Source organism: Ambystoma mexicanum, chromosome 13 (genome assembly GCF_040938575.1).
Source record: "Ambystoma mexicanum isolate Mex_15411 chromosome 13, UKY_AmexF1_1, whole genome shotgun sequence".
Classification (NCBI taxonomy): Eukaryota; Metazoa; Chordata; class Amphibia; order Caudata; family Ambystomatidae; genus Ambystoma; species Ambystoma mexicanum.
In genome coordinates, this window is record NC_090938.1 from 145,061,006 (window position 1) to 145,079,620 (window position 18,615).

Sequence of the window (18,615 nt, forward strand, 5' to 3'; positions counted from 1 at the left end):
AGACCTGGGCTAGATCCTCTGTGTTTTGGGTATAGGGATCCGTATGTGGTCTATACCCAAGCAGGGTTGATGCGTTTGGGGCTAGATCCTCTATGTTTGGGGCAACGGTATCAGTATGTGGTCTATACCCAAGCAGGGTTGACGAGTATGTGGCTAGATCCTCTGTGTTTTGGGTATAGGGATCAGTAGGTGGACTACACCTAAGCAGGGATGATCAGTCTGGGGCTAGATCCTCTGTGTTTTGGCTACAGGGATCAGTAGGTCGTATGAGTTTGGGTCTACATCCTGTGTGTTTGGGGTAAAGGGGGCAGTATGTGGTCTAAACCTAAGGAGGGTTGACGAGTCTGTGGCTAGATCCTCTGTATTTTGGGTATAGGGATCAGTATGTGGTATGAGTCTGGGGATAGATCCTCTGTATTTTGTGTATAGGGATCAGTATGTGGTCTATACCTAAGCAGGGTTGATGAGTTTGGGGCTAGATCCTCTATGTTTGGGGTATAGGTATCAGTATGTGTTATATACCTACCAGGGTTGATGAGTTTGGGGCTAGATCCTCTATGTTTGTAGCATAGGTATCAGTATGTGGTCTATACCTAAGCAGTGTTGATGAGTCTGGGGCTAGATCCTCTGTGTTTGGAGTAAAGGGGTCAGTATGTGGTCTATACCTAAGCAGGGTTGACGAGTCTGGGGATACATTCTCTGTGTTTTGGGTATAGGGATCAGTAGGTGGACTACACCTAAGCAGGGATGATCAGTCTGGGGCTAGATCCTCTGTGTTTTGGGTATAAGGATCAGTATGTGGTATGATTCTGGGGCTAGATCCTCTGTGTTTGGGTATAGGGATCAGTATGTGGTCTATACCTAAGCAGGGTTGATGTGTCTGGGGATAGATCCTCTGTGTCTTGGGTATAGGGATCAGTATGTGTTAGATACCTAAGCAGAGTTGATGAGACCTGGGCTAGACCCTATGTGTTTTGGGTATAGGGATCAGTATGTGGTATGAGTCTGGGGCTAGATCCTCTGTTTTTGGGGTAAAGGGGTCAGTATGTGGTCTATACCTAAGCAGGGTTGATGAGTCTGTGGCTAGATCCCCTTTATTTTGGGTATAGGGATCAGTATGTGTTATATACCGAAGCAGGGTTGATGAGACCTGGGCTAGATCCTCTGTGTTTTGGGTATAGGGATCCGTATGTGGTCTATACCAAAGCAGGGTTGATGAGTTTGGGGCTAGATCCTCTATGTTTGGGGAAAAGGTATCAGTATGTGGTCTATACCTAAACAGGGTTGATGAGTTTGGGGCTAGATCCTCTATGTTTGGGTCAAAGGTATCAGTATGTCGTCTATACCTAAGCAGGGTTGATGAGTCTGGGGATACATTCTCTGTGTTTTGGGTATAGGGATCAGTAGGTGGCCTACACCTAAGCAGGGATGATCAGTCTGGGGCTAGATCCTCTGTGTTTTGGGTATAGGGATCAGTATGTAGCATGAGTCTGGGGCTAGATCCTCTGTATCTTGGGTATAGGGATCAGTATGTGTTATATACCTAAGCAGAGTTGATGAGACCCGGGCTAGATCCTCTGTGTTTTGGGTATAGGGATCCGTATGTGGTCTATACCAAAGCAGGGTTGATGAGTTTGGGGCTAGATCCTCTATGTTTGGGGCAAAGGTATCAGTATGTCGTCTATACCTAAGCAGGGTTGATGAGTCTGGGGATAAATTCTCTGTGTTTTGGGTATAGGGATCAGTAGGTGGCCTACACCTAAGCAGGGATTATCAGTCTGGGGCTAGATCCTCTGTGTTTTGGGTATAGGGATCAGTATGTAGCATGAGTCTGGGGCTAGATCCTCTGTATCTTGGGTGTAGGGATCAGTATGTGTTATATACCTAAGCAGAGTTGATGAGACCCGGGCTAGATCCTCTGTGTTTTGGGTATAGGGATCCATATGTGATCTATACCTAAGCAGGGATGATGAGTTTGGGGCTAGAGCCTCTGTATTTGGGTATAGGGATCAGTAGGTGGTCCATACCTAAGCAGGGTTGATGAGTCCTGGGCTAGACCCTCTTGTGCTTTGCCTATAGGGATACGTATGTGGTCTATACCTATACCTAAGCAGGGTTGATGAGTTTTGGTCTTGGTCCTCTGTGTTTGGGGTAAAGGGGTCAGTATGTGGTCTATACCTAAGCAGGGTTGACAAATCTGTGGCTAGATCCTCGGTATTTTGGGTATAGGGATCAGTATGTGGTATGAGTCTGGGGCTAGATCCTCTGTATTTAGGGTATAGGGATCAGTATGTGGTCTACACCTGAGCAGGGTTGATGAGTTTGGGGTTAGATCCTCTGTGTTTTGGGTATAAGGATCCCTATGTGGTCTATACCTCAGCAGGGTTGATAAATTTGGGGCTAGAGCCTCTATGTTTGGGGTATAGGTATCAGTATGTTGTCTATTCCTAATCAGGTTTGATGAGTCTGGGGATAGATTCTCTGTGTTTTGGGTATAGGGATCAGTAGATGGCCTACACCTAAGCAGGGATGATCAGTCTGGGGCTAGTTCCTCTGTGTTTTGGGTATAGGGATCAGTAAGTGGTATGAGTATGGGGCTAGATCCTTTGTGTTTGGGTATAGGGATCATTATGTGGTCTACACCTAAGCAGGGTTGATGAGTCTGGGGCTAGATCCTCTGTGTTTGGGTATTGGGATCAGTATGTGGTCTACACCTAAGCAGTGTTGATGAGTTTGGGGATAGATCCTCTGTGTCTTGGGTATAGGGATTAGTATGTGTTATATACCTAAGCAGGGTTGATGAGACCTGGGCTAGATCCTCTGTGTTTTGGGTATAGGGATCCATGTGTGATCTATACCTAAGCAGGGTTGATGAGTCTGGGGCTAGATCCTCTGTGTTTGGGGTATAGGTATCAGTATGTTGTCTATTCCTAATCAGGTTTGATGAGTCTGGGGATAGATTCTCTGTGTTTTGGGAATAGGGATCAGTATGTGGTCTACACCTAAGCAGTGTTGATGAGTTTGGGGATAGATCCTCTGTGTCTTGGGTATAGGGATTAGTATGTGTTATATACCTAAGCAGGGTTGATGATACCTGAGCTAGATCCTCTGTGTTTTGGGTATAGGGATCCATGTGTGATCTATACCTAAGCAGGGTTGATGAGTCTGGGGCTAGATCCTCTGTGTTTGGGGTATAGGTATCAGTATGTGGTCTATACCTAAGCAGGGTTGATGAGTCTGGGGATAGATTCTCTGTGTTCTGGGTATAGGGATCAGTAGGTGGCCTACATGTAAGCATGGATGATCAGTCTGGGGCTAGATCCTCTGTGTTTTGGCTACAGGGATCAGTAGGTCGTATGAGTTTCGGTCTACATCCTGTGTGTTTGGGGTAAAGGGGGCAGTATGTGGTCTATACCTAAGGAGGGTTGACGAGTCTGTGGCTAGATCCTCTGTATTTTGGGTATAGGGTTCAGTATGTGGTATGAGTCTGGGGATAGATCCTCTGTATTTTGTGTATAGGGATCAGTATGTGGTCTATACCTAAGCAGGGTTGATGAGTTTGGGGCTAGATCCTCTATGTTTGGGGTATAGGTATCAGTATGTGTTATATACCTAGCAGGGTTGATGAGTTTGGGGCTAGATCCTCTATGTTTGTGGTATAGGTATCAGTATGTGGTCTATACCTAAGCAGAGTTGATGAGACCTGGGCTAGATCCTATGTGTTTTGGGTATAGGGATCCACATGTGATCTATACCTAAGCAGGGTTGATGAGTTTGGGGCTAGATCCTCTATGTTTGGGGTATAGGGATCCATATGTGGTATATACCTAAGCAGGGTTGATGAGTTTGGGGCTAGATCCTCTATGTTTGTGTCAAAGGTATCAGTATGTGGTCTATACCTAAGCAGGGTTGATGAGTCTGGGGATAGATCCTCTGTGTCTTGGGTATAGGGATCAGTATGTGGTATGAGTCTGGGGCTAGATCCTCTGTGTTTGGGTATAGGGATCAGTATGTGGTCTATACCTAAGCAGGGTTGATGAGTCTGGGGATAGATCCTCTGTGTCTTGGGTATAGGGATCCATATGTGATATATACCTAAGCAGGGTTGATGAGTTTGGGGCTAGATCCTCTATGTTTGGGGTATAGGGATCTGTATGTGGTCCATACCTAAGCAGGGTTGATGAGTCCTGGGCTAGATCCTCTTGTGTTTTGCCTATAGGGATACGTATGTGGTCTATACCTATACCTAAGCAGGGTTGATGAGTTTGGGTCTTGATCCTCTGTGTTTGGGGTAAAGGGGTCAGTATGTGGTCTATACCTAAGCAGGGTTGACGAATCTGGGGCTAGATCCTCGGTATTTTGGGTATAGGGATCAGTATGTGGTCTACACCTAAGCAGGGTTGATGAGTTTGGGGATAGATCCTCTGTTTTTTGGGTATAGGGATCAGTATGTGTTATATACCTAAGCAGGGTTGATGAGTCTGGGGATAGATCCTCTGTATTTTGTGTATAGGGATCAGTATGTGTTATATACCTAAGCAGGGTTGATGAGACCTCAGCTAGATCCTCTGTGTTTTGGGTATGGGGATCCGTATGTGGTCTATACCCAAGCAGGGTTGATGAGTTTGGGGCTAGATCCTCTATGTTTGGGGCAACGGTATCAGTATGTGGTCTATACCTAAGCAGGGTTGATGTGTCTGGGGGTACATTCTCTGTGTTTTGGGTATAGGGATCAGTGTGTGGTATGAGTCTGCGGCTAGATCCTCTGTGTTTGGGGTAAAGGGGTCAGTATGTGGTCTATACCCAAGCAGAGTTGACAAGTATGTGGCTAGATCCTCTGTGTTTTGGGTATCGGGATCAGTGTGTGGTATGAGTCTGGGGCTAGATCCTCTATGTTTGGGGCAACGGTATCAGTATGTGGTCTATACCTAAGCAGGGTTGATGTGTCTGGGGGTACATTCTCTGTGTTTTGGGTATAGGGATCAGTGTGTGGTATGAGTCTGGGGCTAGATCCTGTGTGTCTGGGTATAGGGATCAGTATGTGGTCTACACCTAAGCAGGATTGATGGGTTTGGGGATAGATCCTCTCTGTTTTGGGTATAGGGATCAGTATGTGTTATATACCCAAGCAGGGTTGATGAGTCTGGGGATAGATCCTCTGTTTTTTTGTGTATAGGGATCAGTATGTGTTATATACCTAAGCAGGGTTGATGAGACCTGGGCTAGATCCTCTGTGTTTCGGGTATAGGGATCAGAATGTGTTATATACTTAAGCAGGGTTGATGAGTCTGGGGATAGATCCTCTGTATTTTGTGTATAGGGATCAGTATGTGTTATATACCTAAGCAGGGTTGATGAGTCTGGGGCTAGATCCTCTGTGTTTTGGGTATAGGGATCAGTAAGTGGTATGAGTATGGGGCTAGATCCTCTGTGTTTGGGTATATGTGGTCTACACCTAAGCAGGGTTGATGAGTCTGGGGCTAGATCCTCTGTGTTTGGGTATAGGGATCAGTATGTGGCAAACACCTAAGCAGTGTTGATGAGTTTGGGGATAGATCCTCTGTGTCTTGGGTATAGGGATTAGTATGTGTTATATACCTAAGCAGGGTTGATGAGACCTGGGCTAGATCCTCTGTGTTTTGGGTATAGGGATCCATATGTGGTCTATACCCAAGCAGGGTTGATGCGTTTGGGGCTAGATCCTCTATGTTTGGGGCAACGGTATCAGTATGTGGTCCATACCTAAGCAGGGTTGATGTGTCTGGGGGTACATTCTCTGTGTTTTGGATATAGGGATCAGTGTGTGGTATGAGTATGGGGCTAGATCCTCTGTGTTTGGGTATAGGGATCAGTATGTGGTCTACACCTAAGCAGGGTTGATGAGTCTGGGGCTAGATCCTCTGTGTTTGGGTTTAGGGATCAGTATGTGGTCTACACCTAAGCAGTGTTGATGAGTTTGGGGATAGATCCTCTGTGTCTTGGGTATAGGGATTAGTATGTGTTATATACCTAAGCAGGGTTGATGAGACCTGGGCTAGATCCTCTGTGTTTTGGGTATAGGGATCCGTATGTGGTCTATACCCAAGCAGGGTTGATGCGTTTGGGGCTAGATCCTCTATGTTTGGGGCAACGGTATCAGTATGTGGTCTATACCCAAGCAGGGTTGACGAGTATGTGGCTAGATCCTCTGTGTTTTGGGTATAGGGATCAGTAGGTGGACTACACCTAAGCAGGGATGATCAGTCTGGGGCTAGATCCTCTGTGTTTTGGCTACAGGGATCAGTAGGTCGTATGAGTTTGGGTCTACATCCTGTGTGTTTGGGGTAAAGGGGGCAGTATGTGGTCTAAACCTAAGGAGGGTTGACGAGTCTGTGGCTAGATCCTCTGTATTTTGGGTATAGGGATCAGTATGTGGTATGAGTCTGGGGATAGATCCTCTGTATTTTGTGTATAGGGATCAGTATGTGGTCTATACCTAAGCAGGGTTGATGAGTTTGGGGCTAGATCCTCTATGTTTGGGGTATAGGTATCAGTATGTGTTATATACCTACCAGGGTTGATGAGTTTGGGGCTAGATCCTCTATGTTTGTGGCATAGGTATCAGTATGTGGTCTATACCTAAGCAGTGTTGATGAGTCTGGGGCTAGATCCTCTGTGTTTGGAGTAAAGGGGTCAGTATGTGGTCTATACCTAAGCAGGGTTGACGAGTCTGGGGATACATTCTCTGTGTTTTGGGTATAGGGATCAGTAGGTGGACTACACCTAAGCAGGGATGATCAGTCTGGGGCTAGATCCTCTGTGTTTTGGGTATAAGGATCAGTATGTGGTATGATTCTGGGGCTAGATCCTCTGTGTTTGGGTATAGGGATCAGTATGTGGTCTATACCTAAGCAGGGTTGATGAGTCTGGGGATAGATCCTCTGTGTCTTGGGTATAGGGATCAGTATGTGTTAGATACCTAAGCAGAGTTGATGAGACCTGGGCTAGACCCTATGTGTTTTGGGTATAGGGATCAGTATGTGGTATGAGTCTGGGGCTAGATCCTCTGTTTTTGGGGTAAAGGGGTCAGTATGTGGTCTATACCTAAGCAGGGTTGATGAGTCTGTGGCTAGATCCCCTTTATTTTGGGTATAGGGATCAGTATGTGTTATATACCGAAGCAGGGTTGATGAGACCTGGGCTAGATCCTCTGTGTTTTGGGTATAGGGATCCGTATGTGGTCTATACCAAAGCAGGGTTGATGAGTTTGGGGCTAGATCCTCTATGTTTGGGGAAAAGGTATCAGTATGTGGTCTATACCTAAACAGGGTTGATGAGTTTGGGGCTAGATCCTCTATGTTTGGGTCAAAGGTATCAGTATGTCGTCTATACCTAAGCAGGGTTGATGAGTCTGGGGATACATTCTCTGTGTTTTGGGTATAGGGATCAGTAGGTGGCCTACACCTAAGCAGGGATGATCAGTCTGGGGCTAGATCCTCTGTGTTTTGGGTATAGGGATCAGTATGTAGCATGAGTCTGGGGCTAGATCCTCTGTATCTTGGGTATAGGGATCAGTATGTGTTATATACCTAAGCAGAGTTGATGAGACCCGGGCTAGATCCTCTGTGTTTTGGGTATAGGGATCCGTATGTGGTCTATACCAAAGCAGGGTTGATGAGTTTGGGGCTAGATCCTCTATGTTTGGGGCAAAGGTATCAGTATGTCGTCTATACCTAAGCAGGGTTGATGAGTCTGGGGATAAATTCTCTGTGTTTTGGGTATAGGGATCAGTAGGTGGCCTGCACCTAAGCAGGGATTATCAGTCTGGGGCTAGATCCTCTGTGTTTTGGGTATAGGGATCAGTATGTAGCATGAGTCTGGGGCTAGATCCTCTGTATCTTGGGTGTAGGGATCAGTATGTGTTATATACCTAAGCAGAGTTGATGAGACCCGGGCTAGATCCTCTGTGTTTTGGGTATAGGGATCCATATGTGATCTATACCTAAGCAGGGATGATGAGTTTGGGGCTAGAGCCTCTGTATTTGGGTATAGGGATCAGTAGGTGGTCCATACCTAAGCAGGGTTGATGAGTCCTGGGCTAGACCCTCTTGTGCTTTGCCTATAGGGATACGTATGTGGTCTATACCTATACCTAAGCAGGGTTGATGAGTTTTGGTCTTGGTCCTCTGTGTTTGGGGTAAAGGGGTCAGTATGTGGTCTATACCTAAGCAGGGTTGACAAATCTGTGGCTAGATCCTCGGTATTTTGGGTATAGGGATCAGTATGTGGTATTAGTCTGGGGCTAGATCCTCTGTATTTAGGGTATAGGGATCAGTATGTGGTCTACACCTGAGCAGGGTTGATGAGTTTGGGGTTAGATCCTCTGTGTTTTGGGTATAAGGATCCCTATGTGGTCTATACCTCAGCAGGGTTGATAAATTTGGGGCTAGAGCCTCTATGTTTGGGGTATAGGTATCAGTATGTTGTCTATTCCTAATCAGGTTTGATGAGTCTGGGGATAGATTCTCTGTGTTTTGGGTATAGGGATCAGTAGATGGCCTACACCTAAGCAGGGATGATCAGTCTGGGGCTAGTTCCTCTGTGTTTTGGGTATAGGGATCAGTAAGTGGTATGAGTATGGGGCTAGATCCTTTGTGTTTGGGTATAGGGATCATTATGTGGTCTACACCTAAGCAGGGTTGATGAGTCTGGGGCTAGATCCTCTGTGTTTGGGTATTGGGATCAGTATGTGGTCTACACCTAAGCAGTGTTGATGAGTTTGGGGATAGATCCTCTGTGTCTTGGGTATAGGGATTAGTATGTGTTATATACCTAAGCAGGGTTGATGAGACCTGGGCTAGATCCTCTGTGTTTTGGGTATAGGGATCCATGTGTGATCTATACCTAAGCAGGGTTGATGAGTCTGGGGCTAGATCCTCTGTGTTTGGGGTATAGGTATCAGTATGTGGTCTATACCTAAGCAGGGTTGATGAGTCTGGGGATAGATTCTCTGTGTTCTGGGTATAGGGATCAGTAGGTGGCCTACATGTAAGCATGGATGATCAGTCTGGGGCTAGATCCTCTGTGTTTTGGCTACAGGGATCAGTAGGTCGTATGAGTTTCGGTCTACATCCTGTGTGTTTGGGGTAAAGGGGGCAGTATGTGGTCTATACCTAAGGAGGGTTGACGAGTCTGTGGCTAGATCCTCTGTATTTTGGGTATAGGGATCAGTATGTGGTCTATACCTAAGCAGGGTTGATGAGTTTGGGGCTAGATCCTCTATGTTTGTGGTATAGGTATCAGTATGTGGTCTATACCTAAGCAGGGTTGATGAGTCTGGGGCTAGATCCTCTGTGTTTTGGGTATAGGGATCAGTATGTGGTATGAGTCTGGGGCTAGATCCTCTGTTTTTGGGGTAAAGGGGTCAGTATGTGGTCTATACCTAAGCAGGGTTGACAAGTCTGTGGCTAGATCCCCTTTATTTTGGGTATAGGGATCAGTATGTGGTATGAGTCTGGGGCTAGATCCTGTGTGTTTGGGTATAGGGATCAGTATGTGGTCTACACCTAAGCAGGGTTGATGAGTTTGGGGATAGATCCTCTGTATTTTGTGTATAGGGATCAGTATGTGTTATATACCGAAGCAGGGTTGATGAGACCTGGGCTAGAGCCTATGTGTTTTGGGTATAGGGATCCACATGTGATCTATACCTAAGCAGGGTTGATGAGTTTGGGGCTAGATCCTCTATGTTTGGGGTATAGGGATCCATATGTGGTCTATACCTAAGCAGGGTTGATGAGTTTGGGGCTAGATCCTCTATGTTTGTGTCAAAGGTATCAGTATGCGGTCTATACCTAAGCAGGGTTGATGAGTCTGGGGATACATTCTCTGTGTTTTGGGTATAGGGATCAATAGGTGGCCTACACCTAAGCAGGGATGATCAGTCTGTGGCTAGATCCTCTGTGTTTTGAGTATAGGGATCAGTATGTGGTATGAGTCTGGGGCTAGATCCTCTGTGTTTGGGTATAGGGATCAGTATGTGGTCTATACCTAAGCAGGGTTGATGAGTCTGGGGATAGATCCTCTGTGTCTTGGGTATAGGGATCAGTATGTGTTATATACCTAAGCAGAGTTGATGAGACCTGGGCTAGATCCTCTGTGTTTTGGTTATAGGGATCCATATGTGATCTATACCTAAGCAGGGTTGATGAGTTTGGGGCTAGATCCTCTATATTTGGGGTATAGGGATCCGTATGTGGTCCATACCTAAGCAGGGTTGATGAGTCCTGGGCTAGATCCTCTTGTGTTTTGCCTATAGGGATACGTATGTGGTCTATACCTAAGCAGGGTTGATGAGTCTGGGGATAGATCCTCTGTATTTTGTGTATTGGGATCAGTATGTGTTATATACCTAAGCAGGGTTGATGAGACCTGGGCTAGATCCTCTGTGTTTCGGGTATAAGGATCCCTATGTGGTCTATACCTCAGCAGGGTTGATAAATTTGGGGCTAGAGCCTCTATGTTTGGGGTATAGGTATCAGTATGTTGTCTATTCCTAATCAGGTTTGATGAGTCTGGGGATAGATTCTCTGTGTTTTGGGTATAGGGATCAGTAGGTGGCCTACACCTAAGCAGGGATGATCAGTCTGGGGCTAGATCCTCTGTGTTTTGGGTATAGGGATCAGTAAGTGGTATGAGTATGGGGCTAGATCCTCTATGTTTGGGTATAGGGATCAGTATGTGGTCTACACCTAAGCAGGGTTGATGAGTCTGGGGCTAGATCCTCTGTGTTTGGGTATAGGGATCAGTATGTGGTCTACACCTAAGCAGTGTTGATGAGTTTGGGGATAGATCCTCTGTGTCTTGGGTATAGGGATTAGTATGCGTTATATACCTAAGCAGGGTTGATGAGACCTGGGCTAGATCCTCTGTGTTTTGGGTATAGGGATCCGTATGTGGTCTATACCCAAGCAGGGTTGATGCGTTTGGGGCTAGATCCTCTATGTTTGGGGCAACGGTATCAGTATGTGGTCTATACCTAAGCAGGGTTGATGTGTCTGGGGGTACATTCTCTGTGTTTTGGGTATAGGGATCAGTGTGTGGTATGAGTCTGGGGCTAGATCCTCTGTGTTTGGGGTAAAGGGGTCAGTATGTGGTCTATACCCAAGCAGGGTTGACGAGTATGTGGCTAGATCCTCTGTGTTTTGGGTATAGGGATCAGTAGGTGGACTACACCTAAGCAGGGATGATCAGTCTGGGGCTAGATCCTCTGTGTTTTGGGTATAAGGATCAGTATGTGGTATGATTCTGGGGCTAGATCCTCTGTGTTTGGGTATAGGGATCAGTAGGTGGCCTACACGTAAGCATGGATGATCAGTCTGGGGCTAGATCCTCTGTGTTTTGGGTATAGGGATCAGTATTTGATATGAGTCTGGGGCTAGATCATGTGCGTTGGGTATTGGGATCAGTATGTGGTCTACACCTAAGCAGGGTTGATGAGTCTGGGGATAGATCCTCTGTATTTTGTGTATAGGGATCATTATGTGTTATATACCTAAGCAGGGTTGATGAGACCTGGGGTAGATCCTCTGTGTTTTGGGTATAGGGATCAGTTTGTGGCCTATAGCTAAGCAGGGTTGATGAGTCTGGGGATAGATCCTCTGTGTCTTGGGTATAGGGATCAGTATATGGTCTATACCTAAGCAAGGTTGATGAGTTTGGGGCTAGATCCTCTATGTTTGGGGTATAGGTATCAGTATGTTGTCTATTCCTACTCAGGTTTGATGAGTCTGGGGATAGATTCTCTGTGTTTTGGGCATAGGGATCAGTATGTGGTATGAGTCTGGGGCTAGATCCTCTGTGTTTGGGGTAAAGGGGTCAGTATGTGGTCTATACCTAAGCAGGGTTGACGAGTCTGTGGCTAGAGCCTCTTTATTTTGGGCATAGGGATCAGTATGTGGTATGAGTCTGGGGCTAGATCCTGTGTGTTTGGGTATAGGGATCAGTATGTGGTCTACACCTAAGCAGGGTTGATGAGTCTGGGGATAGATCCTCTGTATTTTGTGTATAGGGATCAGTATGTGTTATATACCTAAGCAGGGTTGATGAGACCTGGGCTAGATCCTCTGTGTTTCGGGTATAAGGATCCATATGTGGTCTATACCTAAGCAAGGTTGATGAGTTTGGGGCTAGATCCTCTATGTTTGGGGTATAGGTATCAGTATGTTGTCTATTCCTACTCAGGTTTGATGAGTCTGGGGATAGATTCTCTGTGTTTTGGGTATAGGGATCAGTATTGTGGTATGAGTCTGGGGCTAGATCCTCTGTGTTTGGGGTAAAGGGGTCAGTATGTGGTCTATACCTAAGCAGGGTTGACGAGTCTGTGGCTAGAGCCTCTTTATTTTGGGCATAGGGATCAGTATGTGGTATGAGTCTGGGGCTAGATCCTGTGTGTTTGGGTATAGGGATCAGTATGTGGTCTACACCTAAGCAGGGTTGATGAGTCTGGGGATAGATCCTCTGTATTTTGTGTATAGGGATCAGTATGTGTTATATACCTAAGCAGGGTTGATGAGACCTGGGCTAGATCCTCTGTGTTTCGGGTATAAGGATCCATATGTGGTCTATACCTAAGCAGGGTTGATGAGTTTGGGGCTAAAGCCTCTATGTTTGGGGTATAGGTATCAGTATGTTGTCTATTCCTAATCATGTTTGATGAGTCTGGGGATAGATTCTCTGTGTTTTGGGTATAGGGATCAGTAGGTGGCCTACACCTAAGCAGGGATGATCAGTCTGGGGCTAGATCCTCTGTGTTTTGGGTATAGGGATCAGTATGTGGTATGGGTCTGGGGCTAGATCCTCTGTGTTTGGGTATAGGGATCAGTATATGGTCTACACCTAAGCAGGGTTGATGTGTCTGGGGCTAGATCCTCTGTGTTTGCGAATAGGGATCAGTATGTGGTCTACACCTAAGCAGGGTTGATGAGTTTGGGGATAGATCCTCTGTGTCTTGGGTATAGGGATCAGTATGTGTTATATACCTAAGCAGGGTTGATGAGACCTGGGCTAGATCCTCTGTGTTTTGGGTATAGGGATCCATATGTGATCTATACCTAAGCAGGGTTGGTGAGTTTGGGGCTAGATTCTCTATGTTTGGGGTATAGGTATCAGTATGTGGTCTATACCTAGGCAGGGTTGATGAGTCTGGGGATAGATTCTCTGTGTTTTGAGTATATGGATCAGTAGGTGGCCTACACACAAGCACGGATGATCAGTCTGGGGCTAGATCCTCTGTGTTTTGGCTACAGGGATCAGTAGGTCGTATGAGTCTTGGGCTAGATCCTCCGTGTTTGGGTATAGGGATCAGTATGTGGCCTATAGCTAAGCAGGGTTGATGAGTCTGAGGATAGATCCTCTGTGTCTTGGGTATAGGGATCAGTATGTGTTATATACCTAAGCAGGGTTGATGAGTTTGGGGCTAGATCCTCTATGTTTGGGGTATAGGTATCAGTTTGTGGTCTATACCTAAGCAGGGTTGATGAGTCTGGGGCTAGATCCTCTGTGTTTTGGGTATAGGGATCAGTAGGTGGTATGAGTTTGGGGCTAGATCCTCTGTGTTTGGGGTAAAGGGGTCAGTATGTGGTCTATACCTAGGTAGGGTTGACGAGTCTGTGGCTAGATCCTCTGTATTTTGGGTATAGGGATCAGTATTTGGTATGAGTCTGGGGCTAGATCCTCTGTGTTTGGGTATAGGGATCAGTATGTGGTCTACACCTAAGCAGGGTTGATGAGTTTGAGGATAGATCCTTTGTGTTTTGGGTATAGGGATCAGTATGTGTTATATACCTAAGCAGGGTTGATGAGTCTGGGGATAGATCCTCTGTATTTTGTGTATAGGGATCTGTATGTGTTATATACCTAAGCAGGGTTGATGAGACTTGGGCTAGATCATCTATGTTAGGGGTATAGGTATCAGTATGTGGTCTATACCTAAGCAGGGATGATCAGTCTGGGGCTAGATCCTCTGTGTTTTGGGTATAGGGATCAGTATTTGGTATGAGTCTGGGGCTAGATCCTCTGTGTTTGGGTATAGGGATCAGTATGTGGTCTACACCTAAGCAGGGTTGATGAGTCTGGGGATAGATCCTCTGTATTTTGTGTATAGGGATCTGTATGTGTTATATACCTAAGCAGGGTTGATGAGACTTGGGCTAGATCATCTATGTTAGGGGTATAGGTATCAGTATGTGGTCTATACCTAAGCAGGGTTGGTGAGTCTGGGGATAGATTATCTGTGTTTTGGGTATAGGTATCAGTAGGTGGCCTACACCTAAGCAGGGATGATCAGTCTGGGGCTAGATCCTCTGTGTTTTGGTTATAGGGATCAGTAGGTGGTATGAGTTTGGGGCTAGAGCCTCTGTTTTCTGGGTATAGGTGTCAGTACGTGGTCTACACCTAAGCAGGGTTGATGGGTCTGGCTCTGGAGCCTCTGTGTTCTGGGTATAGGGATCAGTAGGTGGTCTATGCCTAAGCAGGGGTGTGTGCGGGTTGAAACGGTGCAGCCTTGGCTTCAGTGGTCTGCAGGCCTGGTGCAATGTGTTTGGGCCTGATTCATGAAATTTTGGCACGGTTCTAATTGATTTTGCACTGCTGAAAAGTGACTTTGCACTGCCGTCACGAACCCTGATTCATGGAACTGTGCAAAAGTGTATTTGTGCAGTGCATAATCAGTGCAAAGTTCATTTTGCACTGCAAAAATACACTTGGCACAGTTCCACGAATCAGTCTTTGTGTCGGCAATGCAAAGCCCCATTGATCCGTGCAGAAATATTCCATGAATCGGGCCCTCTGTGTCGTAAGGAAGGGCCACGGCGTGTTCGGAAGCGTCTGCATGCAGGGATGTGTGTGTGCATGCAAGATGCAGGGGCTGTGTGCATGTACCGGCGTGCGCATCTGGGGTGCAGTAAGTGGGAGGAGCTGGACGGGGTACACTGCGTGGTCTGTGCTGTAAGCAGTAGTGTGTGTGTGGGGAGGACAGGGGGGTTATGCCTTTGCTATGCACAGGGTCCCGGTATTTGAAACGAAAGGGCGTTCGACATGTGCGTGTGTGTGCGTACGCACGTGCGCAATGCTGCACTTGTGGGGTGTGTTTTACTAGGGGGTACACGGTCCGCATGCCTTTGTGTGCACGTGTGTGTGTGTGCATTCGGGGTCCGCGCGTGCGTGCGCCTCGTTGCCTCCGTGGAGCGTTGCGCGAGCCCAGAAGGGGTTAATGAAACAGGTGAGAGCGCCCTTGACTGTTTGTTCAGGTAAATGCGAGGAGATTACATATAAAAGCGCGAGTAACCCGTTCAGCGCAAACTTTCCTCGGAATCGAGAGAGCGAAGACTTCACGTGGCCTTCCCAGCGGCCCGGCCAATCAGACCGAGCCTGGCTCCCTGTGCCCACTGATGCCTTCAGATTGGCTGCGTGTGCCCGCCGATGCAGGTGCTCCGAACCCCACCTGCTCTACCCATTGATGCTTGAAGCTTTTTTTTATACCAAGCCCACTTCTGTGCCCTTAACTTTTCTCTCCTCGCCCTTCTTTGCCCAGTGGCTCGATCGGTGTAACCGTCAATACAATACTCCCATTTCTTGAGAGTGCAGCCATATGTTTGCCAGGGCCCTAAGCCTCGATTTTTGCCCACACTAATGCTCAGAGCCCTAACTGCTGCATCTTCTCCGGGCACTGCCAGTCGAGATCAACAGTTGGCAGCAGGTGTTCTCTGCACACCGCTGGACCAAGCTTTCTGATTTCGGTAGACTCAGGTGGTCACAGAACCCCTCCTCCACCCCAGAGCTGGCATCGCACGGCACACTGCCACAGGGCGACGGCTCCCTCCTCGGTGCCCGCAGCTCTGTCGCCCGGTCGCCTCCTGATGCCTGGTTGAGAAGAGATAGGGTGCACCTGCCGTTCACCGCCTCCACCCACCCGCCTGGATTGGTGCAGCTGCTGCGGGCCCCAAGGCCAACTGTGCTCCGACCAGGTGAGTCCCAAGGTGCTTGCGGAACCGCACAATTGGCCGTGAGATCTACTGCCACTGTTGGGTGGGATTTCCTTCCATTGGCTTCTCCTGCCACTGGTTGGGTGGGTTGCTCTATTGTCATTGGTTGGGTGGGATTTTGTACTGTCGCTGCATCAGTGGGTACTTCTTGGGTCACTGGTTGGGTGAGATATTCTCCTGCCACTGGTTGGGTGCGTTGCTCTCCTGTCATTGGTTGGGTAGGATCTTGTACTACTGCCGCATTGGTGGGCACTTCTTGGGTCACTGGTTGGGTGACATATTCTCCTGCCACTGGTTGGGTGGTTTGCTCTCCTGTCATTGTTTGGGTGGGATCTTGTACTGTCCCTGCTTCGGTGGCTACTTCTTTGGTCACTGGTTGGGTGAGTTATTCTGCTTCAAGCTGGGTGGATTCCCCCATGCTGTTCCTGGCTGTGTGAGCTCTCCAGTTTTCCCTGGTTGGTTAGTTTCACATGCACTGGTTGGGGGCGCTCTTCTGTGACTGGTTTGGTGGAATCGTACAGTGATGTACTGTAACTGGTTGGGTGGGCTCTGCTGTTTCACGGCCTTCTGTTGTGGTTTGGTGGATGCGCCTGTCCGCGGCTGGGTGGGTTCTCCAGCTATCCCTTGCTGTATGAGCTCTCCTGCTTTCTTTGGCTGGGTGTTTTTTCTCTCTTGTCGCTGGTGGGTGGATTATTCTAGGGTGGCTTCTACTCTCACTGGTTAGGTGAGGGATTCTCTTGTATGTGGCTTGGTGGGTTTTCCTGCTGTCCCTTTTTGTGTGAGCTCCCCTAGATCCGTTGGTGGGGTGGGCTTCGATCCTATTATTGGTTGTGTAGGAATTCCTGCCACTGGATTATTCTTCTGTTGCTGTTTTACTGGGCATATCTCCTGTTACTGGTTGGCTACGTTCTTCTCTTGCCTCTGGCTGGGCGGGTTCTTCTGATGCTGCTTGTTGTGTGCGCTCTCTTTATTTCCGTGATTGGCTGGTTCGATGCTCGTCTATCTTTGGGGTGTTCTGCAGAGGTTGTGTGGGCCCTCTGTCATTGGTTATGTGGCGCAGGTGGTCATAGCCTATAATATCCCTTCTTGGTTTGGATCTCTTGCCAGTGGTTGGGTGGGCTTCTCTGCTGTCACTAGATGGGTGATCTCTCACTGTCGGAGCGGGTTTTCTTCTCACTGGTTGTGTGTTCTCCCCTCTCACTGTCTGGGTGGGTTTTCTTCTCACTGGTTGTGTGTTCTCTCCTCTCACTGTCTGGGGGTTTTCTTCTCACTGGTTGTGTGTTCTCTAGACTCACTGTCTGGGGGCTTTCTTCTCACTGGTTGTGTGTTCTCTAGTCTCACTGTCTAGGTGGGTTTTCTTCTCACTGGTTGTGTGTTCTCTAGACTCACTGTCTGGGTGGGTTTTCTTCTCACTGGTTGTGTGTTCTCCCCTCTCACTGTCTGGGTGGGTTTTCTTCTCACTGGTTGTGTGTTCTCTCCTCTCACTGTCTGGGGGTTTTCTTCTCACTGGTTGTGTGTTCTCTAGACTCACTGTCTGGGTGGGTTTTCTTCTCACTGGTTGTGTGTTCTCTAGTCTCACTGTCTAGGTGGGTTTTCTTCTCACTGGTTGTGTGTTCTCTAGACTCACTGTCTGGGTGGGTTTTCTTCTCACTGGTTGTGTGTTCTCCCCTCTCACTGTCTGGGGGTTTTCTTCTCACTGGTTGTGTGTTCTCGCCTCTCACTGTCTAGGTGGGTTTTCTTCTCACTGGTTGTGTGTTCTCGCCTCTCACTGCCTAGGTGGGTTTTCTTCTCACTGGTTGTGTGTTCTCGCCTCTTACTGCCTGGGTGGGTTTTCTTCTCACTGGTTGTGTGTTCTCTAGTCTCACTGTCTAGGTGGGTTTTCTTCTCACTGGTTGTGTGTTCTCTTCTCCCACTGTCTGGGTGGGTTTTCTTCTCACTGGTTGTGTGTTTTCTCCTCTCACCGTCTGTGTGTTTTTTCTTCTTACTGGTTGTGCGGTCTCTTCTCTCACTGGTTGTGCGGTCTCTTCTCTCACTGGTTGTGCGGTCTCTTCTCTCACTGGTTATGCAGTCTCTTCTCTCACTGGTTGGGTGGGGGTTCCTCTCACTGGTTGGATGGCACACCTGAAAGGGGTTGCGTGGGCTAATCTGCAACTCGTTTATTATGCTCTATCTCTTTGAACATACCCTATTCTAGTTGTCTCATTTCAAACAACATCGAAATGGAGGATGACTTGTGAACTTCCTTGACTTTGCTGGGCTGTCTCTCTAGAATAGGGCTGAGACAGGCTGTCTCTCTTGAATATGCTTGGGCTGACTTGTGTCTCTTTTAAATTCCATGCGCTAACCTCCCTCTTGCTATCTGCCACTTGGACTGCCTTTTTCAAAGGACCCCAGAGTGGTGAGCTGTCACTGACGGGGGGCATCGCAGGCACCACCTGCGGGGGACCTCACTTTAAGTGGGATAAGAAGTCGAGGGGGGCCCTGACACATCGCAAAACCATATTAGGGCGGGGACTCAGAAGTGTCTGGGTGGCCTCAGTAGGTGAGGTGCCTTTAAAACACGAGAGGATCAAGAGAGAAATTAAAGTGCGTA

General features: G+C 47.5%; 1 protein-coding gene across 1 annotated transcript in view; it reads left to right on the plus strand.

The window, feature by feature from the left end:
* Positions 1-15,357: 15,357 nt before the first annotated feature.
* The window catches only part of SPDEF (SAM pointed domain containing ETS transcription factor), a 67,148-nt gene continuing 63,890 nt past the window's right edge, over positions 15,358-18,615 (plus strand). Inside the window, exon 1 of the mRNA XM_069633502.1 lies at positions 15,358-16,004. The gene's annotated coding sequence lies outside the window, so the exon portion shown is untranslated. The remainder of the gene's footprint in view (positions 16,005-18,615) is intronic.